Source organism: Sturnira hondurensis, unplaced genomic scaffold, assembly GCF_014824575.4.
Source record: "Sturnira hondurensis isolate 20B ecotype Veracruz unplaced genomic scaffold, ASM1482457v3 Scaffold0008640, whole genome shotgun sequence".
Taxonomy (NCBI): domain Eukaryota; kingdom Metazoa; phylum Chordata; class Mammalia; order Chiroptera; family Phyllostomidae; genus Sturnira; species Sturnira hondurensis.
The window spans coordinates 5,696,635-5,703,540 of record NW_028081271.1 but is presented as its reverse complement, the minus strand read 5'-3'; the positions used below and the strand labels follow the sequence as shown (position 1 = coordinate 5,703,540).

Genomic DNA, 6,906 nt, shown 5'->3' with positions numbered 1-6,906 from the left:
CAGCAGAGAGCCTACCATGTCTGCTCTGACCTCACAGGAGACAGAACAGCACCTGTTTCGGTGAGCTCCCAGACACCCCCAGGAGCGGGGCCGCACTAACATGCGGGCATTGCAGCTGAACTGTATCATTGGGCCCTTTCCCGAAGACAGGTGCCAAGAGCGTGACTTCATAGTGAGCTGGGGAGGAGACACTGACCACAAGCAAGCCGACATTTAGGGACAGCTCGATTGCAATGCAGCGAGTGACTCCAGGGCTCCCCGCGTGGAGATGGTGGAACGCCACGGTGGACGGACAAGAAGGGTCACAGGGGAACTGGAAGGCTAGGGGTCAGGAGAAGAGGGGAAGGGCTCCCCAGAAATCTTTGCCTTCTCCCCTTTCCACCCAGGCACCCCTCTCCATTTCTCCGACAGCCAAGGAAGTAATCAAGACCAGCAACATCCACAGTAGCAAGACAAGTTTTCACTCACAAATTGACTCCAAATGGCCCGAGGAGTGTATCCGGGCGGATGCAAATCATTGCAGAGCTGCCGACAGACCAGATGCAAAGCTTGTCTGTCCAAAGACATCTGGGGCCAGTCTGTCTGCTGTGTACACTCTGTGCCTCCGCTGCTGAGTGGCACTTGGGGACACATGGCCGGAGGCTCTGCCCAGAGTTAAAAACTGACGGATGGAGCAGAATTGAACTGAGGGCTCTGCCGAGTCAGGACCAGAGACAGTCCCCCTCCCTCCCTCACGCCTTCCTTTCTCCGTGGAGGAAAATCAATAAAACGTAGGAATCTCCAGACAGATCAATGAGGGGGGGGGGGGAGGAGACGACACAAATTACCAATACCAGTGTGGAGAATCTATCGCTACAGATTCTGCGGATATTAAAACAGCGGTTCTCCACTTGGGGGGGTTCTTCCCGTGACCGCCACCCCACCCCATAGGGCACTGGGCAGTGTCAGGACTTGTCTTGGGTCTGCGTGACACTCTGCCCCGTGTCGTTCTGTGCAGCGCTGCTTCATCAGCACGTGAGAATACTGGTGGACTTCCGCGGCTGTGAGTACAACTTACTAGAGCAGACCCTAGACACCTGGGGACCTAACTTTTGTGCTTCTCCCCATTTAAGAACAATCCCCTTGTAAGAGCTTGCAGGCCATGATCAAACCCATATGCTGCGAGATGAGGATCAAAGTAATTCTTCCACTTAGAAGAGACTGGGGGTGGGAGCTAATTCATCCCTCGAAATACGTTCAGGGCTCCACGTTGGAAGAGGTGCCCTCGTCCTTAACTCCCTCACCCCATGCTCCCTCTTTCCGCCTCATGTTTTCCTCTTTAGCCTTTCTCCAAACCTGCATTCACACACACCCTCCTCCCTGGAAAGGCCCACTCCTTCGTGGAAGTCCAGGGCCCTCCTCTTGCCGCGCCGCGCGGTCCCCTCGGGCTCCAGCCAGACCTCGGTGAGAACCCCCTCTGCAGGGCCCCCTGCTGGCTGCGCCCGGCAGCGCGAGTGCAGCGGTCCGAGACGTAAAGCAGAAACTTGACACGGTGTGTCTCCTTCCAGCCACAGCGGCGGAGGAAGCTTTTCCTCTGGATTTACTGGCAAACACGCTTCACTGACACATGCGAGAATCTTCTTCCAAATATCAGCACTCTACTCTCAGGTAAGGGATTTATGTTCTTCCTATTAATGTAACGTCGACTCTACACCTTGCGAAAGTAAGACCTCTGACGTTCTGATGACAAAAGGGGCCTCCTTCCTGGGACTAGTTTCACTGCAGATGCCCGAGCTGCCCAGGTGGGCGGATGGCAAGACCTCAGCCGATCTCAGCACAGTCGTAGGCCTTGTGTGATTTATGTTGGGGAGGTCCTTGCTTCTAGACTGTAACGGGGCCCAGAGCAGAGCGAACCGAACAGGTACCGAGTGAGTACTGGCTGTGGATTGCGCTTAGAGGAAGCTCGTCCGTACAACCCAGTGCAAGTTACTGAGCTAGGCAGGCAGGCGAGGCGTAGAGGGAGCTGCAGGGCGTGGAGGGGGCGGGTTAACAGCATCCTGGACAGTTGGAGGCGGGAGGGTCCACATCTGGGAACGCCCTAACGTGCACCGCAGGGGCAGTAAACTACACACCAGACGCTTCACACATTTATTTCGATTCCTGTCTTGGATGGGCTCCGGAGGTGCAAAGAAAATTTCATTGGTTCAAGGTCAAGAGGTTTTTCTTTATAGTTTAATTTTCTTTTTTTTAAGATAGAGTTTATATTCCAACATCGAAAAAAACCACCATATTTTCTTCATTAGGACCTTATATTATTTTTGTTATTTCTGTGTCACCTGAGCAACTAACATGGGCTGCACGCCCTCAGGCGGAGCCCGTGGCCTCCCCAGGTGTGCTGCCCCCTCTGTCCGGTGGAGGCAGCGGGAGAGGGTGCGATGAGAAAGCCAGAGACCGAAAGGTATCATTAGCTGTGTGATTTGGGGTGTAACTACTTTGAGGGCAAAGTAAATTGGCTTGGAGTCCCTCCTGGGAATAAATAGCCCCTCAACATGTCATGAACCCACTCTGGGTCTTCATTTCTGCTCTGTAACATTAGGGGGCGGACATAAATCATTTTGAAGTTGTTCTCAGCCATTTCATCCCCTCACACACCAATTCCCTTTATCCTCACTCTGGGTGAGCATTGCTCCCATAGGCACTCGTACTGGTACACGTGGGTGCCTGGAGAAGTGTTCTCGAGTCCCCCACGGCGACCTTTGGGCCCCGCCTGCTGGCGTCTGGGTAGTGCTGGGAGATGCGTCTGAGAGACAGGTCCAACCCCGATCAGCAGCACCTCTGTGAGGGCCTGGGCTGGGACCCTCCGTGGTCCACAGGTCACACATTGTCATCGCACACACACGGTGACTTCCAGGTAGGGGTAGCAGGTTGGAAGTGCTTCTAATACCCCTCTCTCCTGGAACCCCTCTAAAGCTATAGTAGAGGAGCTGGTGGTTTTGGGGGGGGGGGTTTGTGGGTCTTTCTTTCTTTTCTTTTCTTTTCTTTTCTTTTTTTTTTGGCCTGGGGAGAATGGGAGAGGAGAAAACTGCAGCAAATCTTTGGAATCCGGAAAACAAATAAATTATGTTAATTGGTTTAGCAGACAGAAGGAAGCTGAATCTTAGCCCAGAAGTGGCGAAGGCGGATGAATACGTCAAACTCCCTAAAAAGGCTGTGAAGTGGTGACTCGGAGCCCCCCCCCCAAAGAGGGTCAAGGGAGGGGGCTAAAGAAGGAGGACCTGTTGAAAGTGTCTGAAGGAGCAGTTTAACTCCCCAGATCACCTTTGCCAACCTGTGCAGACAGCAGGCCTCTTTCACCCTCACGGAACATTAGGAGATCGTTCTGTGTGGACGGGGGAACAGAAGGTCTCTGGACTAGGGGGCAGGAGCCAGAGATGAAAGTGGGTGCTAGACTAGAAACGGGAAGGTAAAATTAATACATTCTTCTTGAATCCTGAGACGCCCCCCCCCAGACCTCCCTATCCCCCTCTGCTCCCAAAACACTGGCTGCAGGCCCACTTCCACCCACGGAGAAGACTGGAAGGGTCCTTGGAGGAGTGCGAATGGCCCAAAAAGAAAGTCTTCGAGGCACAGATGAGTTTCCCAATGAAGCAGCTCAGCCAGAGCAGCCTCGTGCAAACGCTGCTGTTGAAAAGCCCAGGCACCATTTACTCTTGTGGGCATGTCCTCAGGGGTTGCCACGTGTAATCCTTGGTGTGAAAGACTCGGACCAAGGCAAACCGACATAAAAAAATAGCAACATGAATATAACAGATATTCAAAGAAAAGAAGCTTAAAAAGAAAACCTGTCAGTGGTATCTCCAGGGATATAAGAAAAGATATTTCAACCTTGAAACAGTAACAGTGGTAATAAAACAAAACTTTTAAAGAAAAAGGAGCTTTAAACATTTAGAAACATGGTAACACATTTTTTAAAGATTTTATTTATTTATCTTTAGAGGGGAAGGGAAGGAGAGAGGGAGAGAAATATCAGTGTATGATTGCCTCTCGTGAGTCCCCTGCTGGGAACTGGCCTGCAACCCAGGCATGTGCCCTGACTGGGAATCGAACCGTGATTGTGTGGTTCGCAGGCCTGCGCTCAATCCACTGAGCTACGCCAGCCAGGGCAGTAACAGACATTTTTTAAAAACATAATAAACTGGAAGGCAAAATTGAAGAAGAGCTCCTTCAAAGAGTAGAGCAAAACCACAAAACTATGTAAAAGCGGGGAAAAAATCCCAATAGAAACCAAAACACTAGAGTCCAGGAGACCTAATATCTAAATAATAGGAGAGTCAGCGAGCAAGAGAGAACAGAGAAAAGGAATAGAAGAAATCATCGACAAAAGAATCCCAAACAATCCCCAGGTAAAAATGGTGTAAGTTCCTAGACTGACACACAGCAGACAAAAACAGCTACAAATCCCTGCATGTCCGTGTGAGACTTCAGATCTCTCTGGATGAAGAGAAGATCCTAGTGGATTACAAAGGATCAAAGAGACAGGCTCCCTGGTTTCTCAATAGGAACCCTGGAGGCTGGAGACAACAGAGCAGCGTCTTCAAAACGCTAAAGAAAAACAACTCCCGGCTTAGAATCCTGTACGGAGGGCAAACATCAGTTGTGTGTGGGGATTGAATAAGGACATCTTAGAAAGGCAGTGTTTCACAAGTGGCATTTCCCCACGTGCCTTTATCAGAAAGCTCCTGAAGAGCGTGCTTCGCCACAATGAGGGACCAAACCAAGAAAGAAGACAGGAGGTGCAGGAAACAGGACACAGCACCAGGGAGAAGATGCGGGGGGTGGGGGGGGCGCGGGGGGAGGTGCGTCTTCACCCCTGTCAGAGACAGGCGTCCGGACTGGAGCAGGGCAGGGAGCCCGGGGCCCACTGTTTCCACGGGAACAGGGCAGTCTTGAGAGGAAGTTTATGCAATTGAATGAGATTTTTGTGTTTGAAACAGTGATAAGCAGCAACAGTAACAGCCACATAATAGTGAAATTATTTTCCAGGGAAACAAAAAGTTGTGCTGGAGAGGAAAAGTCATTATAGTTTAGTACGTGGCATAGTTCGGGGTGACATTTATGCTCATAATGATAGAAACACCAGGTAAAGTTCTAACAAACATCACATCCGTAGCGGAAGGGGCGGGGCCATGGGAGGAGGGAGGGCCAAATCCCCGACTTGTGAATCAGCAGGTGATGCCTGGGAATGAAAACTCCAGGAAGGTGTGAGGGAGAAAAAACAATCTTCCCTGTACTCTTCTGAATTCTGAGCTGAGACCGCTGTCCTAGAAGACAGATTAACAGGAGAAAAACAAACACGTTTATTAGCACAGATACTTCACATGTTCATGGGAGATACCCAGGGGAAAATGAGTAACTCCCTGAGGTGGATTTGGAATTTGAATGTAAAACCATCTCCAAAGGGAAGGAGCAGGGAGACTTGGGCTTCTTAGGGGAGAGGAGCCGATTTTTAGGAAAGACGAGTGGGCCCTGAACAGATGGGCAGAGGGGAGGTCCTGTGGCGTGTGACAAAGTGGTGCAGCCTTCTAACCCCCTGCCCTGTTGATACAGGGTGCAGCCAAGGGAGGGCCCAGAAAAGATTTAGAATGGTGTCCAGAACTCAAAGTGTACAGGAATATTGGAGGAAATATTAGGATGTCCTCACCCCCCCCCCCAGGTGTCAGTTGGGGGAAGGGACGAATGGAGCAGGGCCATTGAGAGCTGTTTTGCATAGCAACAGTTTTGCAGCTAATCTCTGGAATGGTCATTTAACATATCTATAACCTTTAACTGGTTTCATAGATATGTTGAAGAGCTGTGGCCAAGTTTTGGGCCAGGGAGGAGTGAGTGGCTGCGAACCAGGCTGGAACTGGGGCTGCTTCTCTGAGAGAGGGCCTGCTTGAGAGCCATGTGGCTTTAGCAGAGTGAGGACCCCCTCTTGGCCAGGTGAGGGGGAGAGCCACACTATTTTGGAAAGATGTAGACCCCTGTAGCCATTAGGAGGGAGAGCCACGCGGTTTCAGCAGAGTGCAGACCCCCTCTTGGCCAGGTGAAAGGGAAGACCAGGCAGCTTTGCCAGAATGGAGATCCCTGCGGCCAGGTGAAGAAGAAAGAGGCGCCTTTGGTGGAGTGCAGCTTTGGTAGAAGAGGCCCACGCGGCTTTGGCGTGCTCCCTTTGGCTGAGTGGCCTGGAAACCAGGAGAGACTTTGACTGGAACTTGGTACAAAGAACTCTTGCCAGTGGAAGGTGCCGCAAGACTTTGGATTAATTGGAGATCCTGCCTGGACAGGCAGGCGACACAGCTCACGTGCCAGCGACCTGAAAAACGGACGTGTGCTCTTTTCCTGATTTACGGTACCCGGAGTTGGGACAGTGGAAGAAGGGAGTGCTGTGTGTGTGCGTAGGTGTATACCCTTAAAGATTTTAATATTTTAAGGAAGGCATTAGGCCTGAATAGCATTAAATAAACATTTTGTTTCCTTTTCACAAATCTCTGGCATTGAGAGATGTGTTTCCAATTGGCGGCGGACAGAAGAGCCCTATAGATATTAGTGTACCCTCCTTGGGAGGGGCCCCTGTTTTCTGTAGCAGTTTTTGGCATCCCTGGGTGGGCCAAGTATTGCCCCCCCCCTTGGACCCTTTGTTCGGTAACACTGTGACGAGCCCCTCCCAGCCCTCCCCGGTTGACAAAGCCCCTGGGCGGGGACCCAGGACAACCGAGCCCGTCCGTCTTGCAGGGCAGGTCTGGAAGCAGGTAGGGAGCTCACTGGAAGTCTCTCCTTGCTGTTTTCCAAGTGCCTCCAGCTCAAACGACTTATACAAAGTGGGTTATTTCGGGATGGTATGTCCCGAACTCCTACGGTCATATTTCGGGGTGCCACATCTACAGT

General features: G+C 51.3%; 1 long non-coding RNA gene across 1 annotated transcript; it reads left to right on the top strand.

Moving 5' to 3' along the window:
- Window positions 1-339: 339 nt before the first annotated feature.
- On the top strand, window positions 340-3,930 carry LOC118992992 (uncharacterized). The gene is made up of 4 exons (XR_005067756.1): window positions 340-770; window positions 998-1,042; window positions 1,548-1,647; window positions 3,116-3,930. It is a non-coding gene; the product is annotated as an uncharacterized LOC118992992 (long non-coding RNA).
- Window positions 3,931-6,906: the final 2,976 nt, after the last annotated feature.